Genomic DNA, 18,582 nt, shown 5'->3' on the forward strand with positions numbered 1-18,582 from the left:
ATGCAGGCCATGCAGACTTCTGGGAGGAGATGAGGGCCTATCCCTTTCAGAGTTTTGGGGCCCTTGATAGAAGGACTGCAAAAATAAGCTCCAAATTCGGGTGGCATAATCTTGTCCCATGATTAAATGATATTCTCTTGCCAGAAAAACTAACCCCAGGGAAGATTTAGAATTTAGAAGAGCTACAAGGTAAATCAAACCCAGAATATTCCATTTTTTGTAATGAATTTAAAAAAATCTGTACATGTCTGTCATTTTAATTTCTTGAAATGTTAAGGATAATTTAGCATATTGGCATTTATAGTAGGTTAACCCAATGATTTTTTAAATTTTATTTTTATTTTTTAATTTTAATTTTATTTATGTATTTATTTTTATTTATTTTTTATTTATTCATTTATTTTTGAGACAGAGTCTCGCTCTGTCACTCAGGCTGGAGGGCAGTGGTGCAATCTCGGCTCACTGCAACCTCTACCTCCCAGTTTCAAGGGATTCTCATGCCTCAGCCTCTGGAGTAGCTGGGATTATAGGCGGGTGTCATCATGCCCAGCTAGCTTTTGTATTTTTAGTAGAGATGGGGTTTTGCCATGGATTGCCCAGGCTGCTCTAAAACTCCTAAACTCAAGTGATCTGCCGGCCTCAGCCTCACAAAGTGCTGGGATTACAGGGAGGATCCACCACGCCAGGCCTAACCTAGTGATTATAATTTAAAATAGGTAATTGAGGCCAAGCACCATGGCTCACACCTGTAATCCTGGCACTTTGGGAGGCTTAGGTGGGCGGATCACCTGAGGTCGGGAGTTCGAAACCGGCCTGACCAACATAGAGAAACCCCATCTCTACTAAAAATACAAAAGATTAGCAGGGCACGGTGGCGCATGCCTATAATCCCAGCTACTCGGGAGGCTGAGGCAGGAGAATCCGCTTGAAATTCCTGGGAGGTGGAGGTTGCAGTGAGCCGAGATCACGCCATTGCACTTCAGCCTGGGCAACGAGTGAAACTCCATCTCTAAATAAATAAATATAAAAATAATTGATTTAGACTTGTGAATTTAAGTTGAAATCTTTTTTTTCTGCATTGGAACTCTGATTAAGTTGAAATCTCATTAAGTTTGTAAATCATGTTAGAACCCCGATGAGAACTTCAGATCCATCATTTTTAGGTTTAATTCATGAGATTTATAAAAAATTATTCAGATATATTGAAAGGTTTGTTATATTAGACAATTGAAGTAACTTGTAAAAATAAACTAAATATATTAAAAGTATAAATGAAGTTTAAAGAGTAATTAAAGTGCTTTTAAAATGGGTTGTTTAAACTTTAGTTACTTTAGAAATAGTACAAAAATATTTATAAACTGAATTTAAGAAGATGAAGAAAACAAGAGAGTTTTTAAAAGTTAAAACTTTAACAAATTTAAAATGCTATTTCAAAAACCAAAACCATTTCTGGAAAATCTTTTCCATGCATAAAACCCAACTGTCAAGGGCACACAAAAAAATAAAAAACAAACAAAAAACACCCATTTGAAACATGTGTTTGGCCAGGCGCGGTGGCTCACACCTGTGATCCCAGCACTTTGGGAGGCTAAGGAGGGCGGATCACTTGAGGTCGGGAATTCGAGACCAGCCTGGCCAAAGAGGTGAAACCCTGTCTCTACTAAAAATACAAAAATTAGCCACGCATGATGGTGCCCGCCTGTAGTCCCAGCTGCTGGGGAGGCTGAGGCAGGAGAATCGCTGGAGCCCAGAAGGCAGAGGTTGCAGTGAGCTGAGATGGCACCACTGCACTCCAGCCTGGGCAACAGAGTAAGACTCCATCTCAAAAAAACAAAACAAAACAAAACAAAAAACAAAGAAAGATGGGTTAAATTAGAATGCAAGTTTTTCTTTAAAAAAAAAAAATTGGGCCAGGTGCAGTGGCTCACGCCTGTAATCTCGGCACTTTGGGAGGCCACAGCGGGTGGATCACGAGGTCGGGAGATCGAGACCATCCTGGCTAACACGATGAAACCCCGTCTCTACTAAAAATACAAAAAAAATTAGCCAGGCGTGGTGGCCGGTGCCTGTAGTCCCAGCTACTTGGGAGGCTGAAGCAGGAGAATGGCATGAACCCGGGAGGCGGAGCTTGCAGTGAGCCGAGATTGCGCCACTGCACTCCAGCCTGGGAGACTCCATCTCAAAAAAAAAAAAAAAAATTGGCCCAGCACTGTGGCTCACACCTATAATCCCAGCACTTTGGGAGACCTAGGCGGGCAGATAACATGAAACCAGGAGTTTGAGACCAGCCTGGCCAACATGACGAAACCCCATCTTTACTAAAAATGCAAAAATTGGTCAGACATGGTGGTGCATGTCTGTAATCCCAGCTACTCGGGAGGCTGAGGCAGGAAAATCACTTGAGCCTGGGAGGTGGAGGTTGCAGTGAGCCGAGATCGCACCATTGCATTCCAGCCTGGGTGACAGAGTGAAACTCTGTTCTCAAAAAGTAAAAATAAAATTGTAAAAATTATTTATTTATTTGTTTTAACTAGTCTCATGACTGGCTATCAATGCAAGTTTTTCTAAGTTTGTGGGTAAATGAATCTTTCTGGGGAGCTTTTTGTGTGTGTTCACAAAGGTCCTTGTCCTAAAGGAAGTTAAGAGCCTTTTTTCCTGTAGCAGAAGCAACTTGTCTCCTTCTCTCTCCAGCCCCACAGGACAGTGGCTGCTGAGAACACCACCTGGGAAGCCACCAGTACCCTACATGTAATAGTCTGTAAAACCGTTTCACTAGTGTGACCCTCTCAAGCAAGTACTTCACACAGAGATCACTCTCTGCCCAGCAACCCAAATTTTGTCAGCTTTCACCCTCTCCTTTGCCAAAAATATCTGGCCAATTACTTAATTCTGTTTCTCTTCCTATTGAATTCCCTAGTTCTATTGATTTCTGAAATTACCTGATTGTATTGATCAATTCTATTGGAAATCAACAGAATTTGGTAATTGAACGGAGATTTCCTTCCTCTTTGCCACAAGAATCTAAACTGCCATGAGACCCTAGCAATGCTTCTCTCTCTCTCTCTCTGTCTCTTTTTTTGAGACAGAGTCTTGCCCTGTGGCCCAGGCTGGAGTGCAGTGGTGCAATCTCGGCTCACTGCAACCTCCGCCTCCCGGGTTCAAGCTATTCTCGTGCTTCAGCCTCCTGAGTAGCTGGGATTACAGGCACACACCACCACACTCAGCTAAGTTTTGTATTTTTAGTAGAGATGAGATTTCACCATGTTGGCCAGTCTGGTCTTGAACTCCTGACCTCAAGTGATTCACCCGCCTCAGCCTCCCAAGGGCTGGGATTACAAGCATGAGCCACTGCACCTGACCTACTTCCCCCTTAATGTTCCCTATTTTGTTTCCTTTCTCCCAGTCCTGCCTTCTCTTGTCTGCCCCTCACACTAGTATCAGTGCAGCCCTGGACCAATAGCTCTCCATGCCACTCTGCTGTCTTCTGCAAACGGAATGACTTTCCCCAAAATACTATTTGGTGCCTGGACAACACAGCAAGACCCTGGTTCTACTAAAACATTTCTAAAAATTAGCCAGGTGTGGTGGCACATGCCTGTAGTCTCAGCTATTTGGGATGATCACTTGAGCCTAGGAAATTGAGGCTTCAGTGAGCTATGATTGCAATGGAGTGAGCCTGGGCAACGGAGTGCAACCCCATCTCTAAAAAAAAAAAAAAAAAAAAAAAAATGTGTTGTGGCAAAGAATTCTGTGGCTCCCTGCTACTTCTATGGCAGATTTCGTCACCCAGGCATTGATGACTTCATATAGACTCCACAAGCCATACCAATGGGCAGACCTGTGTGCACATTGCTCATTCCTGCCTTTATCCATTTATGGGGAATTTTTCCATTTATTATCCACATATGGGGAATGCCCTTGAAGTGCCCTTCGCTTTGCCTCTGGAAATCCGTCTTCTTTCAGGACTCACATCCTCCACAAGATTTAGGGATCTCTTTCTCCTTACAGGCACACACCACCACACCTGGTTAATTTTTGCATTTTTAGTAGATACGGGGTTTCATCATGTTGGCCAGGCTGGTCTCCAACTCCTGACCTCAAGTGATCCACCTGTTTCAGCCTCCCAAAGTGCTGGGATTACAGGCATGAACCACCGTGTCCAGCGCAAAGTTTTTTAGCAGTGACAAATACATCAGGAGATTAAAACAGAGTTATGAGATAAAGAGGCCAATGATTAGAAACTGATCAACTTTAGCCTTCACTAAGTCAGGAAACGGAAGGCTAATTCAGATCTGGGTGGTCCTTTCTGAGATAGTGACCTGTGTGCTGAGACCCGAATGACGAGAAGCAAGCCCCTTGTGGAGATTCAGGGACAGCATGTCAGGGAGGAGGGACAACAAGGGCAGACATGGAAAAGGGCCTGGGCACATTGAAGCATGTGGCTTTAGAATGCAAATGAGGAAGCACTGTGACAGAGAGGCCCAAGCAAAGCCAGAGCTGATCGTACAGGGCTGTAAGGGGGCTCTCGTGGGTTCACGTGCATTGAAGGGTCTCAAGCAGACAGAGGAATCCTATCCTCTGATTCATTCAGTTACCAGCTGACTCTGCTGCTGTGTGGTGAATGTTTGCAGGTCCAGGAGGAAGCAGGGATGCTGGCTAGGAAGGGATAGAATAGTGCCAATTGGACTCACATGGCTGTGAAAGATGAGGGTGACCAACGACCCCAGTTTGCTGGGTCTGAGGGGTTTCCTGGGACACAGGAACTTCAGTGGTAAAATGAGAAAGTCCTTGGCAAACCTGGATGGGTGGTCATCCTAGGCCACCATGGGTAGAGATCAAGTCCACCCTACTCGCTGATGGATAGAAGGAAGGAAAAGAAAAAACTGACAGTGACTGATAGGAATTTAGCTTGAGCAACTGAGTGGCTGGTGGTGCCATTTACTGGGTTGCAGAAAATGAGACTGGAACAGATTCAGAGAGAAAATCAAGAGTTCAACTTTCTGAGATACCCCAGGCAAGCTCCATAAATCTCTGCCAAATGGCAAAGTCACTGTTAAAACCCTTGAGAGAGACCTTCTGCTCTCCCAGATCTATGGAGATCCAAAGTGAATACAAAAATAGACAATCTAATCAACAGCAAAATTGCTCTGGGATCTCATAATTGCTGGCTAACAGTCACAAAGGAGCTATCCTTCCCAGAAAGAGGGATGCATCCGTTTCCAACAGATATGATGTTAGTAAAATCCAGAAGTGAGCTGGGGGCCATGCTGACCCTGGCCTCTGCTGTCTCTTTACAGACCAGCAATTTGTGATGGATGCAAATTTAATTCAAGATGGGGAGGGGAGGACAGCAGGAGGGGTCACATCAAGTTAATGTAGGAGCATCATTTTCTGTCTCTAGCTCCACCGAGATACTCCACCCCGGGTCCAATTATTTCTCTTTCCTCGGTTGCAGAACACCTTTCTCCTTCCTCTGACCTCAGCTGCCAACAATGCCTTTACAGCAAATGGGCTTCTAGAAGCCTTTCCCAACAGAGTTAGTCCTCTGTCCTACTAAAAGGACCACTTTCCTATCCCATGTGCTGGTCTTTCCCCCATGACCTGCTCTTGGTAGCCATACACTTCCCTTGGAGGGAATACCACCTCCTGCATTTCCTCTCACAAGCTCCTCCTTCTCCATTGCAGCAGCTATTCCTGCTGTCTGCAGAGACCCCTGCCCACCAGTCTAAAGTGAAGAAAAACCAGTAGGTTCCCTAGGGTGAACTGGGAGGGAAGGGAGGAGAAGCTGGACCTTCCTGTCTCCGCTAACCTGCCCAAGGCTGTTAGCATTCCTGCTTTTTCTTCCTTATGTCTGGTCCCACATCTCCCACCCAAAAATATGTGTTCTCAGAGCAGGAGGAGGGGAGTAGTGATGCACTTGGCACCAGTTCTTTATTTATTTAAATTTTATGGCCAGGCACAGTGGCTCACGCCTATAATCCCAACACTTTGGGAGGCTGAGGCAGATGGATCACTTGAGGTCAGGAGTTTGAGACCAGCCTGGCCAACATGGGGAAACCCCACCTCTACTAAAAATACAAAAATTAGCCTGGTGTGGTGGTGCACACCTGTAATCCCAGCTACTTGGGAGGCTGAGGCAGGAGAATCACTTAAACCTGAGAGGCAGAGGTTTCAGTGAGCTGAGATCACACCACTGCACTCCAGCATGGGCAAAAGAGCAATACTATATCTTATTGTTATTTTGTTCATTATGAATTGTTTGCATTAACTTAGATTACTTTTTAAATATTGCATTAAGATGTTATTTTTCTTGGGTGCTGAGTTTTTTGGTATCCTTTAGATTTTGTGCTCCAGGTGAGTAACTCACTCACTTCACTGTAACCTGAGTCCTTCTGGTTTGCCGGAAGTGACACATGCATAAGGAGACTAAAACCTGCAAGGTGAGACTCTTTCATTTGTTTAGGAGAGACAAGGTTTTGCTGTGTTACCCAGGCTAGTCTCAAACTCCCGGCCTCAAGCCATCCTACCACCTCGACTTCCCAAAGTCCTGAGATTACAGGCATGAGCCACTGTGCCTGGCCCGGACTTTCAGTTTTATTTATTTATTTATTTGTTTATTATTTATTTATTTTTTTATTATTTTTTTGAGATGGAATTTCGCTCTCAGTGCCCAGGCTGGAGTGCAATGGTGTGATCTTGGCTCACCACAACCTCCGCCTCCCAGGTTCAAGCGATTCTCCTGCCTCAGCCTCCCAAGTAGCTGGGATTACAGGCATGCACCACCATGCCCAGCTAATTTTGTTTTTGTTTTGGGGTTTTTTTTTTTTTTTTTGAAACAGAGTTCTGCTCTTGTTGCCCAGGCTGGAGTGCAATGGTGCGATCTTGGCTCACCGCAACCTCCGCCTCCCAGGTTCTAGCGATTCTCCTGCCTCAGCCTCCCAAGTAGCTGGGATTACAGGCATGTGCTACTACGCCCAGCTAATTTTGCATTTTTAGTAGAGACGGGGTTTCTCCATGTTGGCCAGGCTGGTCTCAAACTCCTGGCTTCATGTGATCCTCCCGCCTCAGCCTCCCAAAGTGCTGGGATTACAGGCGTGAGCCACCACGCTTGGCCTATTTATTTATTTTTAGACGGAGTCTCGTTCTGTTGCCCAGGCTGGAGTACAGTAGCATGATCTCGACTGGGGTTCATATCCTATGAGAGGTCCCCAACTCTGTCCTGCAAAGTGCTCCCCCTCCCAATCCACACTGGTAGAGTGTTCAGCTTGTCTCCATCCCCCCGGCCTCAACTGATTGGCCCCCAAGTAGACATCTGACGTGAGTGGAACCAGTGGGTCCCTGGCCTCAAACTTTGAAATTATGCTAAGAGATTTTAGTCCCATGGAGGCTGGACCAGTCAAGAAATCCTAAGGCTTTGGTCAGGTGGGATGGCTCATGCCTGTAATCCCAGCACTTTGGGAGGCCGAGGTGGGCAGATCACCTGAGGTCAGGAGTTCAAGACCAGCCTGGCCAACATGGTGAAACCCCATCTCTACAAAAATACAAAAATTAGCCGGGCATGGTGGTGGGTGCCTATAATCCTAGCTACTCGGGAAGCTGAGGCAGAAGAATCATTTGAACCAGTGGGCAGAGGTTGCAGTGAGCCGAGATTGCACCATTGCACTCTACCCTGCGTGACAGAGCCAGACTCTATCTCAAAAAAAACAAAAAGAAAAAAGAAAAGAAAAGAAAAATAAAAATAAATTCTAAGGCATTTTCTACCCCGGGAATGATAATAGGTTGCAGAGACAGTTTTCAGGAAAAGAAAGAGAGAAGAGTGAAGCAGAAATATAATAAGGGCTGAAATGGGACTTGGAGACAGTCCTGTGGGCATTCCTGTCCCTGGCAAGTCCCCGATCAGGTCCTCATGAGGTGCAGGTTTGTGTGTTTTTGGCTGCCCACTACCCATTAGCTTCCAAAACAGGCCCCCATTTCCACGGTGAGCGCTATGTCTGAATGTTTATGTTTCCCCCAAATTCATATGTTGAAATCCTTTTAAGGTGATGGTATCAGGAGGTGAGGGCTTTGGGATTAGTGGCCTTATAAAAGAGGCTCACAGGAGCTCATTCACCCCTTCCACCATGTGAGGATACAGGGAGAAGGTACTTTCTACAAACGAGGAACTTGGTCCTAACCAGACACCAAATGTGCTGGCACCTTAATCTTGGACTTCCCAGCCTCCAGAACCGTGAGAAATACATTTCTGCTGTTTGTGAGCCACCCCGTCTATGGCATTTTGTAATGGCTGCCCAAATAAACTAAAACAGTGGGTCGCCTTTCGAAGAAGGGTCATTCCAGGCCACCTTCACCATACTGAGGGGAGCCAAATTCTTCTGACCACGGCCAGGGACTGCCACACACAGGCACATGTCTTCAGCTGGCCTCTCCCAGGTCACAAATCCCACACAAGTGACTGCAGTGGTGGCTGCCTGCCCAGGCGATCCTGGTAGGCCTCCTGCCCACCCCTCCAGGCTGCCTTGGCTCTGCCTCAGCTGTCATCAGCCTTCAGCTTTGTGTGCCCCCTTCTTTCTGTCTTTAAGTTCCCTTTTGTTTTAGCAAAACCAGAGTTGGTTTCTCTGATTTGCCACTGAGAGGTACTGACTGATATATGCAGTTATATCAGGTGCTTGAGTTCCATGAGATAGCCCTGCATACATCCCCCAAAGTAAGCTCCAGGTGTATTTCCATCTCTTGTGGTCAAGAGTCCTGCCGGGCATGGTGGCTTATACCTGTAATCCCAGCACTTTGGGAGGCCGAGGTGGGTGGATCATTTGACGTCAGGAGTTCGAGACCAGCCTAGCCAACATGGCAAAACCCCATTTCTACTAAAAATACAAAATTAGCCAGGCAGTAGTGGCGTGTGCCTGTAATCCCAGGTACTCAGGAGGCTGAGACGGAAGAATCGCTTGAACCCGGAGGCAGAGGTTGCAGTGAGCCAAGGTCATGCCACACTGCACTCCAGTCTGGGCAACACAGTGAGATCCTGTCTCAAAAAAACAAAAACAACAACCACCAAAAAAAAAAAAAAAACAAAAACAAAAAAAGCAAAAATAAAAAAAGACACAAAACTCCTTAGAGGTTAGCGGTGGACTCTGGACAAGTTATTTTACCTCTCTGAGCCTCTCTTTTCTTATCTAGAAAATGATGCTACTAATTCCTGCTATGCAGAGTAATTGGACAAAACAGCAACAGCAATAATAAAAGTGATCAACAGCAAATGCCAGATTGTGCTTACTGTGTTCTAGGAGCTATTCCAGGAGTCTACATCTAGTAAGAAACTCATTCCACCCTCACAACAACAACCCTTTGAAGTAAGTAATTTTTGCCTCATTTTGAAGGTTAGAAAATTAAGGAACAAAGAGGCTAAGTAATCTCCCCAAAGCCACACAGCTAACACATGCTGGGGTGTCTCATACATATGTTGTTGTTCAGTAAATGGTGGTTATTGTTTGTGCTCGTCAAAAGATTTGACAAACTCAAAAAGTCAGTTTATGATGTAGGTTGCACCCCTTGTGTAAAGAAAGGGTTGAGCTGGGTGCGGTGACTCATGCCTGTAATCCCAGCCCTTAGGGAGGTCGAGGCCAGTGGATAATTTGAGGTCAGGAGTTTGAGATCCGCCTGGCCAACATGGAGAAGCCCCGTCTCTACTAAAAATACAAAAATTAGCTGGATGTGGTGGCGGGTGCCTATAGTCCCAGCTACTCGGGAGGCTGAGGCAGGAGGATCCTTTGAGCTCAGGATTTCAAGGCTGCAGTGAGTCATGATCACACCACTGCACTCCAGCCTGGGTGACAGAGCAAGGCCCTGTCTATAAAATAAAATAAAATAAAATAAAATAAAATAAAATAAAATAAAATAAAATAAAAACAAAAAAATTAAATTAATTAATTAATTAAAAAGACAAACAGTGCACGTTTGCCCCACACCTGTCTGGTCTCCAGTGCTTTCTGCTCTAGTGGATGGTGTCACCATTCCCCAGGCTTCCTGAACCAGCTGTCCAAGGGTTGCCTCTGCTTCTTCCCTCACCCCAAATCCAATCAATCAATCACCAAACCCAGTCTATTCTGCCTGGATAATCCTCATCTCTCCAGTCCCTAGAGCAGACCACTGTCACCCAACTGCTGATCTCATTTCCCACATCCCCCTCCAATCCAATCCCACATCACAGCCAAAATGATGCTTCTAAAGCACAAATCTGGCCACTCTTCCTAATCTTCATTGGCTACCCCTTGACTCCAATATAAAGCCAAACTTCTTTTGATGGTTTATGAAACTCCCTGATCTAGCCCCTGCCTGCCCCTGCCTACCCCTCCAGCCATCAACCTTGACATTTTCCCTCTGCTATTTAACAAAAATCTGTTGAGCTCCTAATGTGAGCCAAGCACTGGAAGAAAGAAGGCAACATGATTTCTGCTCTTATGAGGGCTACAGTGGGCTGGGTGGCTCCTTTTTATCTTCGAGATATCAACTTAAATATCAGTTCCTCAAGGCCATGCTCCTTCTTTCTTTGAGTTCCTTGGTGTGTGTCTCCAGAATGCTTTGCCCTTCTCTACCATAACTTATCCCACACTTGATTGCTGCTCAACCTCTCTCTTTGCTGCCAGAGCCATGGGGATGGGCACTGGCTCTCTTGCTCATCTCTGTGTCCCCAGCACCCAGTGTGGTGCATAGTAGACATTCAAAAAGTAGTTGAGGCCGGGTGCAGTGGCTCACGCCTATAATCTCAGCAATCTGGGAGGCCAAGGCAGGCGGATCACACAAGCTCGTGAGTTCGAGACCAGCCTGGGTAGAAGGGTGAAACCCTAGCTCTAAAATATATATATGCTGGGTCTGGTGAGGCATACCTGTAGTCCTAGCTACTCAAGAGGTGGGAGGATGGCTTGAGCCCAGGAAGCGGAGGCTGCAGGGAGCTGAGACTGTGCCACAGCACTCCAGGCTAGAGGATAGAGACAGACTTTGTCTCAAAAAAAAAAAAAGTAATTGATGATGCCAGGTGCAGTGGCTCACTCCTGTAATCTCAGCACTTTGGGAGACCAAGGTGAGAGGACCACTTGAGGCCAGGAGTTCAATACCAGCCTTGGCAACATAGCACGATTCCATCTCTGTTAATAAAAAATTTAAAAAATTAACCAGATGTGGTGACACACACCTGTAGTCCCAGCTGCTCAGGTGGCTGAGGTGGGAGGATCGCGTGAGCCTAGGAGGTCAAGGCTGCAATGAGCCCTGATTGCACCACTGCACTCAAGCCTGGGTAACAGAACAAGACTCTGCCTCTAAAAATGAATAAATAAATATTTAAAAATACAAACAAAAAGTAGTCACTGAAAGCCAGGCATGGTGGCACATGCCTGTAGTTCAGCTATTCAGGAGGTTGAGGCAGGAGTTCAAATCCTGCCTAGGCAACATAGCAAGACTCCATCTTTAATTTATATGGATGTAAATATGTATATATGGCCAGGCATGGTGCCTCACGCCTGTAATCCCAGCACTTTGAGAGGCCGAAGTGGGAGGATCACCTGAGGTTGGGAGCTCAAGACCAGCCTCAGCAACATGAAGAAACCCTGTCTCTACTAAAAATACAAAATCAGCTGGGCGTGGTGGTGCATGCCTGCAATCCCAGCTACTCAAGATACTGAGGCAGGAGAATCTCTTGAACCTGGGAGGCGGAGGTTGCAGTGAGCTGAGATTGTGCCATTGCACTCCAGCCTGGGCAACAAGAGCAAAACTCCATCTCAAAAAAAAAAAAAAGTACAATCATATACATAATAAATAAATAATAGTTGATAAATGAATGTATAAATATATGAATGAATAGCACTATACTTATTAAATAATCATACTTCTGGTTTTCCTCCAAGACTGTATGCTTTATTTTTTAAACAGGAAAGGTCATGTCGTATTTATATTTTTCTCCCAGTAGCTGCTACATTGATACTCAATGAGTCTTGGTTGAATGGATGGACAAGTGTGTCCCTGTGTGGAAAAATGAGAGTTAGGAAGGATGGTCAAAGCAGAAAGGCAGTGCCTTTGGAGACCAAGGTAAGTGTGGACACCCCTGGAACTTACAATCACATGATCTGCCTATTCTCCAGAAAGGCGTGGAGTTCCTTGGTTCTCAGTATTTGCTGAACATGGAGTCATGTGGGGCAATTGATAAAATACCAGTTCTAAGGCCTCTCACCCAGAGATTCCAATTCAATGGGCAATGATGAGAGTTGGACACTGGATTTTTTATTTTTTTAGAGATGGTGTCTTACTCCGTTGCCAAAGCTAGTCTCAAACTCCTGGACTCAAGTGATCCCCCCACCTCAGCCTCCAGAGTCACTGGGATTACAGGTACAAGCCACTGCACCTGGCTAGAAAATAGATTTTTTTTTTTTTAGACAGGGCCTCACTCTGTTGCTTAGGCTAGTCTTGAATTCCTGGCCTCAAGCCATCCTCCTTCCTCGGCCTCCCAAAGTTCTGGGATTACAGGCATGAGCCACTGCACCCAGCTGAGCTGAAAATGGAAAAAAAATTTTTTTTTGAGACAGGGTCTCACTCTGTTGCCCAGGCTGCAGTATAGTGACACAGCCTCAGCTCCCTTCAACCTCAACTCCCTGGGCTCAGGTGATCCTCCCACCTCAGTCTCCTGAGTAGCTAGTACTACAGGCTTTCACCACTACCCCTGGCTAATTTTGTGTTTTCAGTAGAGACAGCGTTTTGCCGTGTTACCCAGACTGGTCTTGAACTCATGGGCTCAAGCAATCCACCCTCGGCCTTCCAAAGTGCTACGATTACAGGCATGAGCCACCGCACCTGGCCCAAAAATGGAATTTAAAAAAAAAATGCTTCCTGGTCAGCCTAGTCAACATAACAAGACCCCACCTCTACTAAAAGTTAAAAAAAAAAATAGCCAGATGTGGTGGTGCACCCCTGTAGTTCCAGTGACTTGGGAGGTGGGAGGATTGCTTGAACCCAGGAATTTGAGGCTGCAGTGACCTATAATTGTGCCACTGCTCTCCAGCCTGGGTGACGGAAGGAGATTCCATCTAAAAAACAAACAAGCAAAAAAAAAAAAAAAAAAAGCTTCCTGATGATTTCAATGTGCCCAGCCAGAGCTGGGCAGTTTTGGGGCCTCCCGGAATTTATAAGGTTTTGGTCAGATCTAGGCATGCAGTTATGCAGTCTGCCAGGAACTGCTGGGTATCTGCTGCAGATTGAGACTATGACATAATCAGAGGTGAAACCAAGGAAACAAACTCAGAGAAAGAAGCCAGGACCAATTCACCATCCCTCCTAGATATACACATATTGAATGAATGAATTAATGCGTAGTATATAATGTTACTCCAACTTTCTTCTAATTAGAAAAAAAGAGAAAGAAGGCCGAGTATGGCGGCTCGGGCCTGTAATCCCAGCACTTTGGGAGGCTGAGGCGGGCAGATCACTTGAGGTCAGGAGTTCGAGGTCAGCCTGGCCAAAATGACGAAACACCATCTCTACTAAAAAATACAAAAATTAGCCAGATGGGATGGCGGGCGCCTGTAATCCCAGCTACTTGGGAAGCTGAGGCAAGAGAATCGCTTGAACCCAGGGGCACAAAAGTTGCAGTGAGCCGAGATCATGCCACTGCACTCCAGCCTGAGTGACAGAGCGAGACTCAGTCTCAAATAAATAAATAAGTGAAAATTAGCTGGGTGTAGTGGCACACAGTTGCAATCCCAGCTACTCAGGACGCTGAGGTGGGAGAATCACTTGAACCCAGGAGGCGGAGGTTGCAGTGAGCCGAGATTGCACCATTATAACTCCAGCCTGGGCAACAGAACGAGATTCCGTCTCAAAAAGTAGAAATTTGGGCACAAACACAGAGGACCCTATGAAGTCACAGGGAGAAGATAGCCACCTAGAAGCCAAGGAGAGAGGCTTCAGAAGAAACCATCCCTGCCAACACCTTGATTTCAGACTTCTAGCCTAGAACTGAATGAAAATACATTTCTGTTATTTAAGCCACATAGTATGTGGTTCTATGTTTGGCAGCCCTAGCAAACTAATATACAGCTATAAATAAGACCAAGTCCCTGTCCTCCAACACCTCTATTCATCAAGCATTAATTTCATGAGGCTGAGTGAATAATCTTTACATGTCTATTGCTATCTTTCAAAGCTGTGTAATCACTGTGAATTGTATTCAAAAAGCCTTCATCGAAAGAGTCTCTTGGAGGAGGTGGGGGGAGGGAGAGCATCAGGATAAAAAGCTAATGTGTGTGGGGTTTAACACCTAGGTGAGGGGTTGATAGGTGCAGCAAACCATCTTGGTACACGTTTACCAATGTAACAAACCTGTACATCCTGAACATGTATCCTGGAACTTAAAATAAAATAAAATAAGAAAGAGTCTTTTTTTTTTTTTTTTGAGACAGGGTCTCACTCTGTCACCCAGGCTGGAGTACAGTGGCATGATCGCAGTTCACTGCAGCCTCAACCTCATGGGCTCAAGCAATCCTCCTGCCTTAGCCTCCCTAATAGCTGGGACTACAGGCTTACACATTATGCCAGGCTAATTTTTAAAAAATTATTTCTTTCCTTTTTTTTTTTTTTGAGACAGAGTCTTACTCTGTCACCCAGGCTGGAGTACAGTGGCGCCATCTTGGCTCACTGCAACCTCTGCCTCCCAGGTTCAAGTGATTCCCCTGCCTCAGCCTCCTGAGCAGCTGGGACTACAGGCGTGTGCCTGGCTAATTTTGTATTTTTTTTAGTAGAGATGGGGTTTCACCATGTTGGTCGGGCTGGTCTTGAACTCCTGACCTCAAGAGATCCACCCGTCTCAGCCTCCCAAAGCACAGGCATTGCAGGCATGAGACACCATGCCTGGACTGAAATATTTCTTGTAGAGATGGGGGTCTCCAGCTGGACGCAGTGGTGGGCGCCTGTAATCCCAGCTACTTGAATCTGGGAGGCGGAGGTTGCAGTGAATTGAGATCGCACCATTGCACTCCGCTTGGGCAACAAGAGCAAAAATCCGTCACAAAAACACACAAAAAAAGAGAGATGGGAGTCTCACTATGTTACTCAGACTGGTCTCGAACTCCTGGACTCAAGCAATCCTTCCCCCTTGGTGACCCAAAGTGCTGGGATTATAGGCATGAGCCGCCACACCCGGCCAACTCTCTTAATTTTAAGTGGCATTTTATCATTGTGTATATTTGTACTAAAGAAAGTCTCAGTTGGATACTAGCTTGCCTTTAACACTTTTCTAATACTTGCTAAGTTCCCTTTATAAGCAGTAGAAAGGAAGCCATAGGCTCAGAACCTTCCTCAAGAAGAAATACCTGCATAGAATTGAATAACATTGCTGTTTTTCCATTATATGCACGTTCAGGGTTACTTCTATCTAAATACAAAGTGATAATAATTTTCCATTTGTCACAGTAATAGCATGTTTTCATTTCAAATAATTTTTTAGGCAAAAAGCAAGTGATTAGGCTTTAAGAATGAATATTCAATAAATAATAGTAATGTGATTTGTGTATATGGCAAAATCATGATGATGGTATGAAAATGACAGAAAATTGGAAGATACTGAATGAGGTGATTTCTGTGCTCCCCTACTAAACAATCAGAGAAATTGCTAGCTTTATCATTTTTATTCATGTATTCACTTATTCATTCCACTGACACTGATTAAGCCCACCCTAGCTTCCAGACATTACATTAAGCATTTTGCCACAAAATATCTATTTCAGTGCAAAAATAGATGAGAAATATACACAGAACCACCTTTGTCTCATCCATTGCTGTATCCCCAGCACCTAGCACACTGTGAAGGCACACAAAACTTTGCCTTTGCATTATAGGGGCATTTTTGAGTCAAGATTCAACCTTTTTTTTTTTTTTTTGAGACAGGGTCTTGCTTTGTTGCCTTGGCTGGAGTACCATGGCACAATCATAGCTCACTGCAGCCTCGACCTCCTGGCCTCATGAAACTCTCCCTCCTTAGCTCCCCCCACCAACCGCCACCCTCCACCAAATAGATGGGACTACAGGGGCATACCACCATGCCTGGCTAATTTTCTTTTTCTTTTCTTTTCTTTTTTTTTTTTTTTTGAGACAGGGTCTCACTCTGTCATCCAGGCTGGATTGCAGTTGCGTGATCACTGCTCACTACAGCAGCCTTGAACTCCTGACCTCAAGCAATCTTCCCACCTTGGCCTCCCAAAGTGCTGGGATTACAGACATGAGACACCGCTCCCTGGCCAGGCCAGGCCAGGGGTTTCACCATGTCGGCCAGGCTGCTCTCAAACTCCTGACCTCAAGTGATCCTCCAGCCTCGGCCTCCCAAAGTGCTGGTATTACAGGCATGAGACACTGTGCTCGGCCCACTTCAGCAAATTATAAACCCCCTTAGGCTCCCAATCCCATCTCGCCTCTACGTTAAAGTCTAATGTGACATTCTCAGTGGAGAGAGACCCATTCTTCCTCAGAACTCCTGCTCATTTAGAGTTTGTATACATAACATGGAGACTCAACAGAAAGAACGATACAATTGCCTCTTCTATTATTGCCTCCAAATGGTTTTATTTAATTTCCTTGTGTAGACTATGAGCTCCTTGGTGACATACAATCGCTTCCATTTTATGCGCTCTTCCACAGGGCTCCAAAAAAGTCCCCCTTTTTCTGGAGATAACCAAAATCAGTTTCTGTTGCTTGCAACCAAACTACTCCCTGACTTATCCAGCATGAACAACGGGTGGGAAAAAAAATTTTGAATTAAGTTAAATAAATGCTACTAAGGACAATTTAACAGTCACATAGGTTGCTTAAGAGATTCCCTTACATCTCAGGCAGGGCCTATTTACTTATCGTTTAAATTCATTCCTTCCCAGTTGGGAAACTGAGGCAGGAGGATTGTTTGAGCTTCAGAGTTTGAGACTAGCCTGGGCAACATAGTAAGACCCTGCCCCCCAAAAAAAGACAAATGAGATTCCTGGAGTTTATTATTTATTTATTTGAGACAGAGTCTTGCTCTGTCACCCAGGCTGGAGTATAATGGAGCAATCTCAGCTCACTGCAACCTCCGCCTCCTGGGTTCAGGCAATTCTCCCGCCTCAGTCTCCCGAGTAGCTGGGATTACAGGTACACGCCATCATGCTCAGCTAATTTTTGTATTTTTGTAGAGACAGGGTTTCACCATGTTAGCCAGGCTGGTCTTGAACTCCTGACCTCAGGCGATCCGCTCACCTCTGTCCCAAAGTGCTGGGATTACAGGTGTGAGCCACCTCACCCGACCTGGAGTTTATTTTACATGGGGAAAAGACCATAATCAAAGAAACACTTAAATAAACAGGATTATTTTATTTAATTTATTTTTTGCAAGTTGTTTTATTTACAATACCACCTTTCAAAAGGTCACTAAAGTTAACTAGACAATAAACTAGGCAGACATTGCTTTACAAAAAAAAAAAAGAAGGAAAGCTCAAAATGTCACTTATAGAGAACCCACTGTTCAGTTTTATTCACAGCAAAGAGAAAAGAAACTTTCGATCATACCAGAGGAAACTCAGTCATAGGTTTGGAATCTGTACTCAAACTACACATGCAGTGATGACGATATTCTGCTAATACAATTGATATGCTGCTGTGCTTGTCTACTGTTTGTCTGATATTGACAATTACAAACAGGGCAGTGCAACCAGTATTTGAAACAATCGTTACAGTGTGACAGTTGTCAGGCACAACATTTCAAGTCTCTTCGCACCACTGGTTCTCTTTGGGTATCTGGGCTTCCTCCAGTAAAGTCAGTTTTGGTATCAACGGAAGACTGTTTGTGCAAATCTCCTCAGGAGCCTTCCCTTGATCAAATAACAACAGTCTTGCATGGAACATCAAGCAATCCTTTGATGTCTAAGTAGTTTGCAGCCAAAATGACTTCAAAAAGTGTTCCTGGGTCAATTTTCAGGAATTCTTGGTCCCAAGCAGGGATAGCATCTGTTCGCTTTTCTTCGTTCTCATCAGCCTCTGCAGGAGGAGGAGGGGTATCCTTTTGGTTGGTGCACCACTGAATTATCTTTTAAAAAGAAATTATTATTATTTATTTATTTTTGAGATGGAGTCTTGCTCTGTGGCCCAGGCTGGAATGCAATGGCGCGATCTCAGCTCACTGCAACCTCCAGCTCCTGGGTTCAAGCGATCCTTCTGCCTCAGCCTCCCAAGTAGCTGGGACTACAGGCATGCTGCCACCATGCCTGGCTAACTTTTGTATTTTTAATAGAGATGGGGTTTCACCATCTTGGCCATGCTGGTCTCGAACTCCTGATCTCACGTGATCCGTCGGCCTCAGCCTCCCAAAGTGCTGGGATTACAGGCATGAGCCACCGTGCCCAGCCTGAATGACCTTTTTAATATTGCTGCATTAACCTTTGGCAGAGGAACTGGGTCATTATCTCCTTCATCATCCATTCCCAGATGTTCCAACATGATCTTGAGAGTCACAGATTGTTTGGCAATTTCCACATCAACTTCAAATAGCTCTCCATCAGAACTCAGCAACTTAATTGAAGGTAT

The 18,582-nt window shown here is 45.1% G+C and overlaps 1 pseudogene; it reads right to left on the reverse strand.

Annotated features, from left to right (window-relative positions):
* Positions 1-17,760: 17,760 nt before the first annotated feature.
* LOC100586113 lies at positions 17,761-18,582 on the reverse strand (annotated as a pseudogene).

Source organism: Nomascus leucogenys, chromosome 20, assembly GCF_006542625.1.
Source record: "Nomascus leucogenys isolate Asia chromosome 20, Asia_NLE_v1, whole genome shotgun sequence".
Lineage (NCBI taxonomy): Eukaryota > Metazoa > Chordata > Mammalia > Primates > Hylobatidae > Nomascus > Nomascus leucogenys.